This window comes from Salmo trutta, chromosome 6 (assembly GCF_901001165.1).
Source record: "Salmo trutta chromosome 6, fSalTru1.1, whole genome shotgun sequence".
Taxonomy (NCBI): domain Eukaryota; kingdom Metazoa; phylum Chordata; class Actinopteri; order Salmoniformes; family Salmonidae; genus Salmo; species Salmo trutta.
The window spans coordinates 41,823,764-41,842,536 of record NC_042962.1 but is presented as its reverse complement, the minus strand read 5'-3'; the positions used below and the strand labels follow the sequence as shown (position 1 = coordinate 41,842,536).

At 42.6% G+C, this 18,773-nt stretch overlaps 1 protein-coding gene across 1 annotated transcript in view; it reads right to left on the bottom strand.

Moving 5' to 3' along the window:
• Positions 1–18,773, bottom strand: part of LOC115195125 (ras-associated and pleckstrin homology domains-containing protein 1) — a 77,034-nt gene that overhangs the window by 47,376 nt on the left and 10,885 nt on the right. Inside the window, exon 2 of the mRNA XM_029754937.1 lies at positions 6,122–6,206. The gene's annotated coding sequence lies outside the window, so the exon portion shown is untranslated. The remainder of the gene's footprint in view (positions 1–6,121; positions 6,207–18,773) is intronic.

Sequence of the window (18,773 nt, the reverse complement as noted above, 5' to 3'; positions counted from 1 at the left end):
TCAAATAATAATAATGGCAGTGGTTGTCGAGGGTGCAACAGGTCAGCACCTCAGGAGTAAACGTCAGTTGGCTTTTCATAGCCGATCATTCAGAGTATCTCTACCGCTCCTGCTGTCTCTAGAGAGTTGAAAACAGCAGGTCTGGGACAGGTAGCACGTCCGGTGAACAGGTCAGGGTTCCATAACCGCAGGCAGAACAGTTGAAACTGTATCATTAATATCCTTGGGTAATGAGTAACATATAGTTCAGGTTCATAACAACCATCCGTTTGTTCATCGTGGGCAAGTATCATTTCTGGGAGTGATTTTCAAATTTGGCAATCATTAAGCCAATTTAGACAGAGAAAGAGACTACTCACTAGGGTAAAAAACCGTCACACACACACACACACAATAGAAGTGCAGTCACCCAGCACAGACATAACCCATTAATGTGTTAAAAGTCCTCAATCTCCTTGCAGAGTAACACTAACTTGGCAACTAGGATATCGGCTCAATAACAACGTTGCTGTACGTTTATATTTGTACTATTCGGTCTCTCTTTTACTAGCTATCCTAGTATTTAAGCATCAGTGTCTAACCGTGGTGTGTCCATAGTAGACATATTGTGCATAACACACACCTATTAGGGAACAAAGAGCCCAGTGGGTATAGAGCTGTCCAATCCACACCCGACCTGTGCACAGGCTCATTGTCTCCCTATAGGCAGACAGAAAGACCGACCGACACCACAGATCCCAGAACAGCTGGGAATGTCTTCATTCATCCCAGCAGCCCCAGCCAGCTGCTCCAGCCAGCCTCTGACCTCTTGACCTCTTGGCAGCTGGCTGGGAATTGGTTACTGGCACATTGCACACACTTACGTGGGCTGAAACACATGCGCACAGGCAAAATACAGTCTTGTCTTGTTATGCCTCCTGACTCTAGCAACTGTCGGTAGTATGTCACTCTGTCCAGTCGCCTGTCTGTCATCAGCATTGCCACCTCACATCCACCACGCCACCTCCAGCTTCCCGGCCATTCCGCACCGTCCATCTCTGGCGTTCCGTAATATTCAGGAATGCCAGCCTGCCCCTGAAGGGTGTGCGTCACCCCTCCACAACATTCACATGGAATTTGGGACATACCCACATATACACGCAAACAACAATACTGTTCCCCACTAGTTCATTTCCAGCTCCAGAGGGCTTACTCTCCATCTTCAAGAGTCAGATTCCCTCACCACCAAAGGGGATGGTTAGCTTTTAAAGGACAGACGCACACACACAAACAGTCAACGTCATGCACACACAGTACACACGCAAACACACCCTCCGATAGGGCACAATACATGTTTTGTTTTTTATCATCTCCATGGAGACCATAGCAACAATAGCATCCTGCCAGTCAGAAGCAGACCTGCCAACCCTGTCCAACTTTTTAGAGTACCAGACGCAAGCAAATTGGAGATTCAACCCGCGCGCATAGTACTTGCCGAATTGGGGTTCTTTCCCAGCCCCCTGCTCACGCGGTTTGTGAGTCTGATCGCAATTATAGAATTGTACCAAATCAAGCCCATAAAAAGGTTGGAATACTTTGACAACATTCCATTTACACATATGGTAAAAGTCACTAACAAGGTCTAATAACAAGTTCATTGTTTAGACACAAAATGTACAAACGTCTTATCCACGATAATCTTTAAAACTCTGATATGATAAGAACAACAAATGTTTGAAGCAGAGCCTTCGTATCAAATAAAGATGTTATCCATAATAAAAAAGGAAAAAGCTATGATAGGAAACAGTGGGTGAGAACAAATCTTCTGGAGATCTTCAAAATGTTCAGGAAATCATCTCCTAGACAAATTTGCCTGGTAGCTAGCGGATTTAGTCTTACGTAGCAGGGCATCAGGGTAGAATTCTCTGTGGCAAACAGTTCCTCTGGCAATCATCGAAACCTTTTTGGTAACGAGGGCACTCAGCATGTATGTACTGAGGGAGGCTTTGTACTGGGTTTTGTTCTTGGAGACAAGACTGAATATTCGTTCGCATTGCTATGGAATATGACCAATATCCCCAGTATCACAGCCGAAAGGTGTGAGTAGACCAGGCTGCCCCCCCCATTTTCATTGTTCCCGATTTCTCCCCAGGCCTGATCCGTGTGCATGTTGACCAGACTACGCTCAAAGGTTGTTGCCTGATAGAGTCTAAACTCATCTTCCACCAGATCAACAGAGGCTCCCTCAGGAATAAAGAATGCCATGAAAAAGTTGAAGGATGAGAACTTGGCAGCACATCTCCAAATGGAAATTTCAGCAACATGTAGTCTACTGCAGAAGAAAATACGTTTCTGACATCTGCAGAGAAGGTCTTCAGATCCAGCTTGCCTTGGCTTCCTAAGGAGGTGCGGGTGTCCTGGCCAATGGACAGCTCCTCGTCAGAAAGCTGGTTTTGTCTCTCCAGGTAGAGTGTAGGCTTGACACCACTCCTTTGTTTTTTTCATGATCACATGTGCTTAGACAAACATTACGGATCACACCTGGTTCAGTTCAGTCCTCTGAAAAGGTATTTACAAAACATAAATAAAAAGATTCATACTGATAAGTACAGAACATATCAAATAAATATGTTTTGTGGAATTAGCACAGATTGTCTGTATGTTTATTCCATTACATGTACAGTGTAGAATGGAGATAATTATCTATAACGTTTTTCTTAGCACATGTCCCCAAGTTTAGTCTCTATAGTAGAGGAACGCTTGTCACCTCCCACACAGGACCAATCAACATGGCCAACTCACAAGTATAGGCTTTTTAGACACGGTTCCTAATCAACACTAAAAGCAAAATCATTTTGAAAACATAATAACAAAAACAAAATGATCGCATCCACACAGACCGCAAAACAGGCTACACAAAGCTTAATTAAGTAGGCTACCGCAAAGGTAATCTGAACGCTGTTCGCTAGAAGAGTCCGGTGTTTCAGCCTATGTAAAGGTGCCAATTGGATTTCTTTGCAAGCGCATACATCCTTTCAGATTTTCGAAATTGATAAAATCTCAAAGTGCAAAGGCATTTTAGAAGTGTTGCCTCTATAGCTAATACCGGACACTCATTCTTCATCGCGCAGTCTTCAAAACCCCCAAATCCATTTAATGCCAAGATGTTTATATTTATTTTTGATTATACTTTTGTAATGCTTTTTGTTCCGTGGATCATAATTACTGTTACAGTCTACCAGGTCGCTTGATCCTCGTAACGTTAGGTGGAAAATACAACTAACGGGACGCAGAATTAAATGTATATCACACTCGCACAAATGCGACCAGTTATTTGACGTATTTGCAATTCATTTCTTTCACTAGCAAATGCAAGTGAACTGCTGGCACTTTAGAGCCCACTGAATGTCCATCTTATGTTCGCTAACGTTAGCTTGATACAATTAGTGTTTACCTTTCCACATCGCACTGAGTCGAAAAGGAATTTGTCCATGTGTTTAAGTACAGCTGAGAGTCGGCGAACTCAGCATCACAACAAACACGAGGGGCAGACACCGGGTAGCTACGTCAAATAATGATGCATTCATCTCCATGTCCGTTGACACAAATTCCGTACATGTCTGTGTGTTACAACTCGATAATCGGGATGTTAGATTGACTCAGTGGATTTTTTTTAAATTAAAATAAAAAATAAAAAAAAAATCAGGCCCTATTCATTTCTGCGTACTTTTAACTCGGATCTTGTACATGGACAGATAATTGCGTAGTTGGTACGTAAAATGCGTTCATGTTGGCAGGTCTGCCGTAGTATACGTCTATAGTGACACACTTCACTCCAAACCTCCCCTAGTTAAGAGTTTTCGTAGGTACAGATCTAGGATCAGCTTCCCCTCCCCAATCTTATCCATTAGTGGAGGGAAATGCTAAACTGACCCAAGATCAGCGTCTTGATGCAACTTCACCCTACATACCCTTCGAGGAAGCTGGAGTATGGGTTGGTTGGTGTAAATTACAGGCCTCCATCCCACTTATAAACACCAAAACACACTCCAACTAATTAGCTGACCTAGACAAAAAAAAATAAAAAAATAAACACTCCACGATCATGAGTGCTTCTTCCTAAACAAAACAGCTACTGCGTAGATTGAGTGTGTGCTGTGCTATGCGCAGATGAGTGCAGTCGCATGCACTCGAGCACACACACACACACCCCAAGAGACAGGGCAGAGTGGGGCTGGTACCATAGGTTTTGTTTACTATAAAAAGGTCCACTTCAGATGGCTGCTTGTGCGCGTGTGTGAGATGCTCTGCAAGCCAACCCTCATTCTCACAGTGAAAGCATCTCATCCTCAAGGAATGAGTATAGGTCTCTAAATACACTGACATGGCGCATGACTAGCCTGCCCCCTCACCCCTATTTGTCACACAATCTTTCCTACCTACTATTTTTTCCCCCCTCCTACGGCTGTATTTCTCTTTATTTAGACAGTTGTAGACGTGTGACAGGAATGTAGATGTAGGTTATAGATGGAAGAAAGTGTTAGGGGTAGGATTCCATGTTGCTCCTGGACACAATGTGCTTTGTAGACTGCAGCACTACCGCTGAGCCACACTGCTTTCCTACCTCCTCTGATATCTCTAGGTTCTTGGCGACCCAGCATTAAGACACCTGATCTGACTTATCAAAGGCTCAATGATTAGTTGGGTGTGTTAGTGCGGGGCTAGAACAAAAACGTGCACCCCTCTGGGTCCCCCTCGAGAACCAGAATTGGGAGACACACACACACACACACCGCTATGAGGGCAGACAGTGTGACAGCCAGGAAACACGAGAGAGCAAGTTCTCCACAGTGGTGATGGAGGGGACAAGACAGAGCAGGACAAACTCTCAAAGCATGCGTGACAATTCACTTCAACACTACTTCTCCACTTCCCGGAACAGGCCGGTGCGGGGGAGAAAACTTGTTCATTACACCCCTCAGGCAGCCACACAGAGACTACATCCCAATAGCACCCTATTCCCTACATAGTGCACTACTTTAGTCCTGGTCAAAAGTAGTGAACTATGTAGGGAATGGGGTGACACTTGGAACACAACCAAACATCATTCGAGTCCACCCCTTCACATGGTTCCACTTTAGCCTGACTTGAATTATCCCAGGCCCAAAGACAAGATCCTCGCCTTAACTCCTTTTTCATTTGGACCTTATTTACAAGGCTCGCTCAGGGAGGCTTCTCTCGTCTGGGCCCCCCTGGCTGTGTTTCATTCCAGGAAGACGTTCCCTCCTTTCTGCCCTCATTCACTCCCCTTCATGGCTCCCCAGTCGCGCAGCGGTCTAAGGCTCTAAATCTCAGTGCAAGAGGTGTCACTACAGTCCCTGGTTTGAATCCAGGCTGTATCACATCCGGCTGTGATTGGGTGTCCCATAGGGCGGCGCACAATTGGCCCAGCATCTTCCGGGTTTGGCCGGGTTAGGACGTCAATGTAAATAAGAATTTGTTCTTAACTGACTTGCCTAGTTAAATAAAGGTTCAATAAATAAAATGAGAACTGCTCCACCCAGTTTCCACCATATTGCTTTCAAATATACAGTCCTATTAGATCTGTGAAGGGGAGTGAATGGAGGGCAGAAGGGAGGGAACATGCTCATGGGATGAAACGCAGGCCCTCTCTCCCAACTCCCTCCACTGTCTGGCCTCCCGTCTTTCCTGGGTCTCCTCTTCAACTTATAGAAATAAAAACACCACGCATAGAGCAAGAGCATTGGAATAGAATAACAGAACAATGACTTGAATGGGAATGGCCATTATAGTAATTATATTTATACGAGCAAGAGCCTCTCTTTCACTGTGGAAATTCTGGTTCCAATGGCTCACTGAGTTAAAGCATGGTACTGGCAATACCAGGGTTGTGGGTTCGATTTTCTAAAATGTCCATATTCTTACACAATAACTACAGGGGTCAGAAAGTATCAAAAGAATTGCAATAGGAGCCAATGTATTGGCTAGCCTGGTAGTTGTAGATTGGTTTGTGCCGTCTTGCCAAGTCATCAACTAACATCTACGACCACCTAGCCATGTAGCGGTGGCTGGTAACTGACTAAACAGCAAGCTAAAGGAAGGCGTTAAAAGTGCATCTTACCTCTGGTGTCTCTCTCCCTTTGTCCCACTCAGGTCAAAAAGGTCAAATGAAGCCAACGCAACAGTCAGGACCAAGATTTTATGTCCTGGAGAGAAGAGAAGAAAAAATATCAAGCAGATTTGATTCACCATCTATTTTTGTTTTAAAGTGGAGACAGAAAAGATGGCTGAAATTCAGCTCAGCAAGGGCCATTACTGAGTGAAAAATGGGACCTATGGATCGATGATGCTTGTTCTCATAGTGCTGTAGAGAAATCACACGGACTGCGTCGCTGTGTACACACAGAGACAGAGAGAGAGAGAGAGAGAGAGAGATCAATCTTACCGCCACAGGGATTAGCTTCAGAGCAAGCCTGGGTGTGGAGTGCTCTGGGTTGAGCAATTGCATCAAGCTAAGAAACTAACACACGCACTGTGGCAGGGTAGCTTGAGACAAAAAAACACACACACACACACACACACACACACACACACACACACACTTAAATGAGGAGCAACGCACTTCCATGGGCAGATATTCACATTGAGTCACATACCAAAAATTACAAAGCTAATCAAAACCCTGACACATTATGATTCACTAATCACCAGGCTTGTCCCGTATGCTGATTTAGACGAATATGTCTCATGTCCAGAAAGAATGCTGACTCATATGTTAAACATGATTCAAATGAATCATATAGATGGAAGATTAGGCTCACGTAAAAAAAAAAATAATGCTGACTCATGGCCTGGCTGGTCAACCTCTAGCACACGTCTACATTGTCGGGATAGGTTTGAATTTGGCCTAATGCCCTTTGACACAACCTCTGTATCTTTCCCCACGGTCTTCTTCTATCTGTTCTTCATTTTTTACTATTTTCTGCATTGTAGAATAATAGTGAATTCATCGAAACTATGAAATAACACATATGGAATCATGTAGTAACCAAAAAAAAAAGTGTTAAAATATATTTTATATTGAGATTCTTCAAAGTAGCCACCCTTTGCCTTGATGACAGCTTTGCACACTCTTGGCATTCTTTCAACCAGCTTCATGAGGTAGTCACCTGGAAGGCATTTCAATTAATGGGTGTGTCTTGTTAAAAGTTAATTTGTGGAATTGCTTTTCTTCTTAATGTGTTTGAGCCAATCAGTTGTGTTGTGACAGGTTTGTGGTGGTATTCAAAAGATAGAGCTATTTGGTAAAGACCAAGTCCATATTATCGCAAATAACCAAAGAGAAAAAAATGACAGTCCATTACTTAAAGACATGAAGGTCAGTCAATCCGGAAACTTTCAAAGTTCTTGAAATTTTCTTCAAGTGCAGTCACAAAAACCATCTAGCGCTACGATGAAAGTGGCTCTCATGAGGACCGCCACAGGAAAGGAAGACCCAGAGTTAGTTCATGAGAATAACTGCACCTCAGACACATCAACATCATCTGTTCAGAGGAGACTGTGTGAATCAGGCCTTCATGGTCAAATTGCAAAGAAACGACTACTAAAGGACACCAATAAGAAGAACAGACTTGCTTGGCCTAAGAAACAAGGAATGGATATTAGACAGGTGGAAATCTGTCCTTTGGTCTGTTGAGTCCAAATTTGAGATTTTTCAAACCGCTGTATTTGAGACGCAGAGTAGGTGAATGGATGATCTCCGCATGTGTGGTTCCCACCGTGAAGCATGGAGGTGGTGGTGTAGGGTGCTTTGCTGGTGACACTGTCAGTGATTTATTTTGAATTCAAGGCACACTTAACCAGCATGGCTACCACAGCATTCTGCAGAGATACACCATCCCATCAGGTTTGCACTTAGTGGGACTACCATTTGTTTTTCAACAGGACAATGACCCAAAACACACCTCCAGGCTGTGTAAGGACTATTTGACCAAGAAGGAGAGTGATGGAGTGCTGCATGAGCTGACCTGGCCTCCACAATCACCTGACCTCAACCAAATGAAGATGGTTTGGGATGAGATGAACTACAGAGTGAAGGAAAAGCAGCCAACAAGTGCTCAGCATGTGGGAACTCCTTCAAGACTGTTCAAAAATCATTCCAGGTGAAGCTGGTTGAGAGAATGCAAAGAGCGTGCAAAGCTGTCATCAAGGCAAAGAGTAGCTACTTTGAAGAACCTCCAATATAAAATATATTTGGATTTGTTTACTACATGATTCCATGTGTTATTTCATAGTTTTGATGAATTCACTATTATTCTACAATGTAGAAAATTGTCAAATAAAGAAAAACCCTTGAATTAGTAGGTGTCCAAACTTTTGACTGATACTGTATACATTTTTGTTTTTAATACTGACTCATATGTTAAACATTATGTTCAACATGATTCAAATGAATTACATAGATGGACCATTAGGCTGGTGTGAAAAATGCTGACTTGTTGTGTGGTGAACAAGGCCACACGGTGGGTGGGTGTTTGCCTCTGAGTACACACACTCTAGCCTTCGCTATCCCAGCTGGCCTCAGCTGTCCCTTTGTAGAACAACTGTGCAGACGGACTGTCCACACGAAGCATGTGGCTCCCACTCAAAACACAGGGGGGGGTGTTCTTTCATGGTGTGCGTGTGTGTGTCTGATACACACAGACATGAAAACCCCTCTCATGCACTCACACACACACACACACACACACACACACAGTGTTAGCGTCTGTTTTTGATACTATCACTCAGCTTGACTTACAGTGAGTGATCAAGCCTTCTCTGTGTGATATCTGCCCAGCAATTATGCGTGTCTGTCAACACTGTGACATTGTATTGGAGGTGACATGTAGGTTTGAACAGTTGTATGCACTGCAGTAGCAGCAGTGACGCCCAAAGCGGCAGCCGCTTCTCTCTCAGCACACAGGAAGTAAACAAGTGTGACATCATTATCCCAGGTGCTAGAGAGGGGGGATCTGTGCGTAGGGAGTGGACATTTCTCCCAGGATCCAAAAGAGCAGGACCTTAATTGGCAATCTCTTACACTGGGTGCATTCTAAGTGCAGGAGTTGAGTTTCAAGGGCCAAAGCCAAGGTCAGAGAATCAAGTCCTCTATTTGGGATAGGGTTGAAAAACTTCTCACAGTACCAGTATTTATCCCCTACAGACATTTTGTCTCTGTTGATTTCCATTCAGACAAGTGTTGATGTGTACACTTCTGCGCTCTACCAAAAAAACTAAATTTAGGGGAAACACTGCTTCCTGTACTGTATATTCAAATCTCCCAGGGATACAGGTGTTTCCTTCTCCCGCCATACTTCCTGCTCTGGCCCAATCCCACATTTCCTGTCTGAGCAGGAAGCGGGAAAGAGGGCACTATGCAGAGGTGATGTCAGAGGATAATAAAAACTAGTATTGTTACATAGAGGAAAGTGAGAAATTAGGAGTGTACAGTAAAATGGACATTACCCACAACGAAAGCAGTAGGAGGCAAAAACATTTGTGTGTGTGCGCATGTGCGGGCGACACGTCCAAACCCGTGACCTCCACCACACAGATCACATTGTATTCGCAGTAGTCAGGACATCCGTCCCATTTCATGACACAGACTCTTGCCCCGCTAGTGAACGGACAACTGTACTGTTTAACGCAAGATGGAGGAGAGCCCGTCTCTTGTCAGAGATGACATTTATTTTGGAAGATTGCAAAATATGACCTTTTCAATCGAGACAGGATACACACGCTGAACAATAATAAAAAAACGCAACAATTTCTCAGATTTTACTGAGTTACAGTTAAGGCTGTGGTGGTCACGAAATTTAGTCAGCTGGTGATTGTCAAGCAATTAACTGTCGGTCTCACTGCAATTGACCGTTAATTAACAAACATATTTAGCATCTCCTGGCTTCCACACTGATGCAGACATTTGGAACATCAACATTTAAAAAGTCTAATAAATCCATGTAATAAAGCCAACATCTTCACAATAAATAGATTATTTTAGAGAGGTCTAAAGAAGCATGATATGATGAAAATGTAGTCTATTTCAGAAGAACAGAATAGCATACTCGGAGTTGTTCTTACGTTAGTTCCTGATGTGGCAATGCTAAATGGCTGTGGGCTACACTAGTTCATTTAGCAGACAAGATATGCTTAGAATTCAGTGGCATTATTGTATAGTATGAAGAATACAATTGAACAAAGCTGAATAAAATATACATATTTTCTCCAAACGATTTGAGGGAGTATGCACATGCAGCTAATCTGTGTTGAGCGGTTAACAAAGAAATAGGTAGTCTTATATGCTTCATTTAGAGTTAATGTAACTTAGTTGTTCTACAATTGTTGGGCTATATGTTTTGATTTTAATACATTTTAAGGCTGCATGATGCGACTAATGATGATTTGAAAAAAGTTGCAATAAAGGCATGAGCTCTGCTTCGTTTTATGCGCAGGCCTGTACACACTTCATCAGTCTCTCATTCACAATTTGACAAGAAATTGATAATGCCTCGAATTTCCCGGTGGCATCTCATTTGTGGCCGTAATGCACCTTAAAAAAACATACATGCTTTTGTTGTGCCCTACTCCCTGAGTGCTGCGTGCTCTCCATCACGTGACTGGGTCTTTCTCACAGACTACAAGTGAAGACAGACACATCGGGGACACAACTGCACCTGTCCTTATCCAATTCCGAGGTGCATATTGAAGATATTTGAAGAACTGTCCACATTTACTTTTCGTCAGCCAACAAGATGATTATCATAACGGACAGAAAAATCCCTAGCCTATGTCAATCTACTATCCTCATAGTACAAACGTCAACCTATTCTATTCTGTGCAATAAATAAATAAATATTCCAAACAAAGTATGGGACAGTTGTGGGATGCAATAGATCCTAAATTAATACAACCACTCGCATTAAAACAAACTTTTTTGCGTAATGTGACTGACAACAGATCAGAACATTTAGCTTAAAAATGTAGATAAAAGTATTAGGCCAATTCTTCACATTATAAGCGTAGCAAAACGCACATGGCAGTAAGCTATAAGCGGGAATGTTGCATTAGCAGGAAAACACCATTATCAAAAGTGACCGCAAATACAATTAAGCATTTAATGCCTTTATTATAAAAAAGGAGCATTTTTATGGTGAACATTGTCTTCCCCAAACTTGAAAACTCACGCGCTGCTTATGTATGCCAGTTAGGCTCTAAACCCCTTGTAAAGCAGATCAATGCGCTTCATTTTTACTCATTTTTTTGCCACTTTAGTTGTGATACAAAACATATAGGCCTATAGGCTAGACTACATGAGGTGAGCAACTATGATTAGAAAAAGTATTTCTTATGCTGGGCATCATTCACAAGTGATAGGCTAATAGCCACCCATCAGGCTATTCTTGATTTAATCTCATCTTTACATATACTAAATAAGTGTGAAATGTGTTTTAATTTAGAATTGACCATTATCATGTACCTGTCTCGAAACAGGGGCAGCGGGGGAAAAAATACATATCACCTATGCACTTAAATAGGGGACGGAGGACGCTTTTCCCATGATTCCTTTTCATGCCAGTCAGGTAGGCTATACTCCTGTTATAAATATAAGCAAAGTGCTTAATATTAGGAAAGTTGAGAAAATAAATATAGTAAGCCTATAAAAAGCTGATGGGATCCTCCTCCTCCATTCAGTAGAGGCCATCACTCTGTTTTCTCACGCAATTGCATAGCCTATAGAAATGTTGCGCAACACGAGCTCTCATGAAGTGTTTGATTAGATTTTCGAATACATTTGCATTGATGTCAGTGTGATTAGAGGGACAAAAGAGTGCTGAGTACCAGGCAGTTTGCAAGTTTGGTAGGCTACCAATGAACATGAGCAGCATCAGAGCTTGGAGAAGCCTAGTTACCGTTACTATATGGTGTGGCAGTAATATGGTCAAGCGCAACAGTCCTAGTTACAAGTCATATAAGGAAAATCAGTCCATTTAAATAAATAAATTAGGCCCTAATCTATGGATTTCATATGACTGGTAATACAGATATGCATCCGTTGGTCACAGATCCTTTTTTTAAGGTAAGTCAGCACCTGGTGTGACCACTATTTGCCTCATGCAGCACGACATTTCCTTCACATAGAGTTGATCAGGCTGTTGATTGTGGCCTCTGGAATGTTGTCCCACTCTTCAATGACTGTGCGAAGTTGCTGGATATAACACTTCACATGTTGTGTAAACGTAAAGGGTAAAGTGAACGAGGCTTAAGAGGACGAGTAGGTTAAGTCTTTCAGAAGAGCAAATCACAAGTGACCATAGAGCACGAGTCATCATAACCAGAGTAATGCATGACCGTCACTGGATTAGGGTGAAGTTGCGCTGATCTTAGGTCAGTTTTGAGAACACCCTTTTTGATCAAACCACGTGAGTTGTTTAGTTCACTCCTGAGTGCGGATAGAGTGTTCACACTGAACTAAGGGGGTAAACGCACCAGAGTTCAGAAAATCTGCACCAAACCAATTTGGTATGAAAGACCCCTCAGACTAGGAGCGCTAGGATCAGGCCCTCCCTGTCCATTATTCATTATGACAGAAAAGGCTAAACTGATCCAAGATCAGCACTCCTACTCAGAAGATTAATGGTCCTTGACTCTCTCCCTCTCTATAAACTTCATGTTGGCTGACCCTGGACTTGTGAGTAGCCCTCTGATGCCCCATATAACCAATAGGGATGCCAAGCTCAGCAGCTGATCTGGAACCAGGCCGTACTACATTTGGCACGACAGTGTGTAATCAGGATCACTACACAACAAACCAGGCCCCAGCCAAGAGATTAGCCCAGTCAGCCCAGCGGGTGAGTCAAGGAGTTGGACTCGGTAAGGCAGGGTATTAGTCAATGAGAGTGTGTGTGAGAGTGAGCCACTCACACACACTTAACATGAGCTGGTGTTCACACACACACACACACACACGATGACTGTGTGTGAGTGGTAAAACACTCATATGTGCCTCCAGTGTGAGTGACTAAAGCTACAAGTGTTGGTTTGATACGAGTCACCATCTCTTTTCTGGAGAGAGGGGCGTAAGATGAAGTGAAATATCTCCAGTAGGCTAGCCAAAGCAGTTGCAACCTTTACCAATGACATTATTGGCCTGGTCCACCTTTATTCAAAGCCCTGTGACATCCCTGTGCAAGGGAACAGCACACTGTTGCATAACATTTAACATTCAGACATCAGGAGGACTAAGAAATTTGGCTTGGCACCTAAAACCCTCAAACTTTTACAGATGCATCCTGTCAGGCTGCATCACCGCCTGGTATGGCAACTGCACCACTCATAACCGCAGGGCTCTCCAGGGGGGTGGTGCGGTCTGCACAACGCATCACCGGGGGAAAACTACCTGCCCTCCAGGACACCTACAGCACCCGATGTCACAGGAAGGCCAAAAAAGATCATCAAGGACAACAACCACCCGAGCCACTGCCTGTTCACCCCGCTACCTTCCAGAAAGCAAGGTCAGTACAGATGCATCAAAGCTGGGACCAAGAGACTGAAGAACAGCTTCGATCCTAAGGCCATCAGACTGTTAAAACAGCCATCACTAACACAGTGAGGCTGCTGCCTACATACAAACTTGAAATCGTTGGCCACTTTAATAATGTTTACATAGCTTGCATTACTCATCTCATATGTATATACTGTATTTTCTCCATCTATTGCATCTTGCCTATGCCGCTGAGTTATTGCTCATCCATCTAATATATATATATATATATATATATATATATATATATATATATTCTTATTCCATTCCTTTACTTAGATTGTGTGTATTTGGTAGTTGTGGAATTGTTAGATGACTTGTTAAATTTTGCTGCACTGTTGGAACTAGAAGCACAAGCATTTCGCTACACTTCCAATAACATCTGCTAACCATGTGTATGTGACCAATACAATTTGATTTTGAAAACCATGAGTGCATGGAACTCCCATCTCATACAGCACAAGTGAACAGAAAACCTGGTTTCAAAAGACAAATAAAGCAACACCTCATGGCACAAGGCGATCTACTTTCTGTGTGTATGTACTAACATGTGTAACTGATAGATGCAAACACAAACAATACATGTTCATGTTTTTAAATTAATGTCAATTGTAAAGTCTGTCTGTAATGTTGTTTTCGTTGCGTGTCAGACCCCAGTAGGACTAGCTGTCGCCATTGGCGTCAGCTAACGGGGATCCTAACAAAATAAAAATCACTCCCATCCGTATGGGCATTCGCCACATCTGTAAAGTGAATTCTATTCTAAAACGGATGTGAAGAGATTAATGTGTGTAATGCATCTTGCATGTTTTAAATAGGTCATATTTGCCTGGGCCTGGAAAGCCAAGAAAGTGAAGGCAAGTTGTACATCTTTAATGGATAATGGAGGTTTTCTATCCTATCCTGAGCCCAGTCTCAGCTCATAATAATAGAGAATGCTATAAGAGACTCAGTGGACAAAACTACAACAGACCAGAGTCATTCCACCTCAAAAAGGACAAGAGGATTTTGTCACCCACCATCTAAGATTATTCTGAAATCGTTTCTGTAGTTAGAAACAGATAAGACCGTCATTCCTGAAACATTATTTTGTTGAAATATAAATTTGATCTGAGAAATTAAAGCCGATTGATTGCACCCAAATTGGCCATTTTAAATGTATAGGATTCATATAATCTAAAATAAATACAGTGCATAACATCCGATTTGGACCATAATTCTTCCCAACGGTGCGTGAGGAATGAGGAATACATGAGGAATCCAATAAAATTATCAATAGCCACCTACAGACCCCCCACACCCCTCGCCAATCCCACCCTTACAACCAGTATCAGTTCTCTGTCTGGCAAGTAGTATGGAGCTGCTGCTTGGAATCTTGCTTCTTCAACCTTTGTAATGTGCTCCCTGTGAATCTGGTGAAAAGTTTTTTTTAAATAGAAAAGGGTACTACCTGAACTTGGCAATTTCCTTTGCAAAACATTTTGCTAAAGTGTACCTTTACTGAATACCACCCATATAGCTAATGTCTAGGTTCTATGGTAAGAGAGAATCATCCAAGTTCCAAAAGTGCAAAGACTTTACAGCCATTCAGCTCTTCCAAGACAAATACATACTGAGCATAGCCACACACACACACACACACACACACACACACACACACACACACACACACACACACACACACACACACAAAACCCCAATAGAATAGAGCAGAGTGTCCCAAAGAAAGACAATTGCACCCTAATTTTTCCTTGAATCACAAACACACATCTACAAAAATGCATGTACTCATAGGACAAAAACAGTTCCCTGAGGATTTAAAAGGAATGTGACCAAGAGACCACTCAGGGGAAACAGAGAAAACAAAAAACTACAGGCAGGATAAATAGCGGAGGACTTTCACAGTGGAGTGAATGGAAGAGCAAGCTTAATCTGCACCGCTAATGACCTGATACTAGAGTTCGTACAAACACAGACAAACGCAAATCTCAGGCAAATCCTGGCTCCTCTCTACCCCTCCATATCAACAAAACAAACCGTCAGAAACGCACAGGGTGTGTGCTTCTCCTCCTCTCCCTCGCCTCCTAACGTCAATCTTGGCTTCTCTCTACCACCCCATACATAAACACACATCAGTGCTGCTGTCAGTGTTCCATGAGAACCAGCTGAACTCTGAGAGGGGAGAGCAGCGAGCACACAGGATGGGAAGGATAATGATGTCTATCCCACCTGGCTGATGGGAGACGGCCCGTTTCCATGGCAATGAAGAAAACATCACGGGGGTCATGGGAGGTCACTCAGAACAGAAGTTCTCACTGGAGGGAAAGAGGACAGTCTGCGTCCCAAATGGCACCTTACTCCCACTACTTTTCCCCCGGGCCCCATAGAGCTCATTTGGGACACAACCAGATCGGAGAACCCAGCACAGGCTGGCCTCGAACACTTCAACTAAACCAGTGATTTGGTCCATTGGGTCTTCTTAGATTATTTATTTTTGAGGCAGAGCACAATCTAAGGCCATCAAAAGCTACATCCACGCCCTTTGGCATCAAAACTGCCAATGGAAATCAATAGAATACACTGACTAGGCTAAAAATAAAAACATGTGATCTCGTTTCCCGGACTGGATTGGTGAAAGCAATATGGAAGAGTGCAACCTTTAGGTTATTAGGCCTATGCTATGGTGGGAAAGCAGCCATAATGCTTACTCTGACTTGGCCATGGGTCAAGGCTTCATTGCTTCTTGAGTTTCCGTGCCTTGAAGAATCATTTAGGTAAAAGAGATGGGCCATAGGAGAGACCTTTTCAGTTTTGGAATGCAGCCATTCTGTACTTCAGACCTGGATCATACTGTTAGAGCAAACCCTAGCAAAACGTTTTGCAACGAAAACTGAGTTCAGGTTACAGTCAAATTTCCAACATCCTGTCACATGACACTAATGGCAACACTGATTGGACCACAGGAGGAGCAAGCAGAGTCCATCTGCCTGTAGCTAACAGAGGGGGGCCTTTGAGGACACAGGCTAAAGGCGTCCGCATGCTTCCTATCCGAAACGGTTTGTGCATACAGTTGAAGTCGGAAGTTTACATACACTTAATATGGAGTCATTAAAAATATTTTTTCAACCACTCCACAAATTTCTTGTTAACAAACTATAGTTTTTGCAAGTCGGTTAGGACATCTACTTTGTGCAGGAGACAAGTAATTTTTCCAACAATTGTTTACAGATTTACAGATTTCACTTATAATTCACTGTATCACAATTCCAGTGGGTCAGAAGTTTACATACACTAAGTTGACTGTGCCTTTAAACAGCTTGGAAAATTCCAGAAAAAGATGTCATGGCTTTAGAAGCTTCTGATATGCTAATTGACATCATTTGAGTCAATTGGAGGTGTACTTGTGGATGTATTTTAAGGCCTACCTTCACACTCAGTGCCTCTATGCTTGACATCATGGGAAAATCAAAAGAAATCAACAAAGACCTCAGAAAAAAAGTTGTAGACCTCCACAAGTCTGGTTCATCCTTGGGAGCAATTTCCAAACGCCTGAAGGTACCACGTTCATCTGTACAAACAATAGTACGCAAGTATAAACACCATGGGACCACGCAGCCGTCATACCGCTAAGGCAGGAGACGCATTCTGTCGCCGAGAGATGAACGTACTTTGGTGAGAAAAGTGCAAATCCATCCCAGAACAACAGCAAAGGACCTTGTGAAGATGCTGGAGGAAACAGGTGCAAAAGTATCTATAGCCACAGTAAAACGAGTCCTATATTGACAAACTGAAAGGCCGCTCAGCAAGGAAGAAGCCACTGCTCCAAAACCGCCATAAAAAAGCCAGACTATGGTTTGCAACTGCACATGGGGACAAAGATTGTGCTTTTTGGAGAAATGTCCTCTGGTCTGATGAAACAAAAATAGAACTGTTTGGCCATAATGACCATCGTTATCTTTGGAGGAAAAAGGGAGAGGCTTTCAAGCCGAAGAACACCATCCCAACCGTGAAGCACGGGGGTGGCAGCATCATGTTGTGGGGGTGCTTTGCTGAAGGAGGGACTGGTGCACTTCACAAAATAGATGGCATCATGAGGGAGAAAATCATGTGAATATATTAAAGCAACATCTTAAGACATCATTCAGGAAGTTAAAGCTTGGTCGCAAATGGGTCTTCCAAATGGACAATGACCCCAAGCATACTTCCAAAGGTGTGACAAAATGGCTTAAGGACAACAAAGTCAAGGTATTGGAGTGGCCATCGCAAAGCCCTGACCTAAATCCTATAGAACATTTGTGGGCAGAACTGAAAAAGCATGTGCGAGCAAGGAGGCCTACAAACCTGACTCAGTTACATCAGCTCTGTCAGGAGGAATGGGCCAAAATTCACCAACTTATTGTGGGAAGCTTGTGGAAGGCTACCCGAAAAGTTTGACCCAAGTTAAACAATTTAAAGGCAATGCTACCAAATACTAATTGAGTGTATGTAAACTTCTGACCCACTGGGAATGTGATGAAAGAAATAAAAGCTGAAATAAATAATTCTCTATGCTATTATTCTGACATTTCACAATCTTAAAATAAAGTGGTGACCCTAACTGACCTAAAACAGGGAATTTTTACTAGGATTAAATGTCAGGAATTGTGAAAAACAGTTTAAATGTATTTGGCTAAGGTGTATATGTAAACTCCGACTTCAACTGTATATGATGACAACATTTTGGTCTTCGGTTAGGGTTTTTTAGGGTGGTTGCAAGCATTTTTTTCCTCTCGAGGCAAGCTGAAGTTCAGAGCCGAAGTCTACGCCCCTTCGTTGGTCATTGGTCAAGAGTAGGGATTCTCCAACAATATATGACTCTTTTTTTTCACTTGAGAAATACTGCACCAAACATCTTAGTTAGATGTAAAATTTCACGACTAGTATCTCCTTTGCAAAAATGTCTAAATTAATGACAGATTTCTTGTGTTATCTTACACTGAAAAAAATATATAAGGAAATCAGTTAATTGAAATAAATTCATTTGGCCCTATTCTATGGATTTCCCATGACTGGGAATACAGATATGCATTTGTTAGTCAGAGATACCTTGAACATTTTTTTTTTTTTTTTTTAAGTAGGGGTGTGGATCAGAATCCAGTCAGTATCTGGTGTGACCATGCAGCGCGACATCTCCTTCAGAGTTGATCAGGCT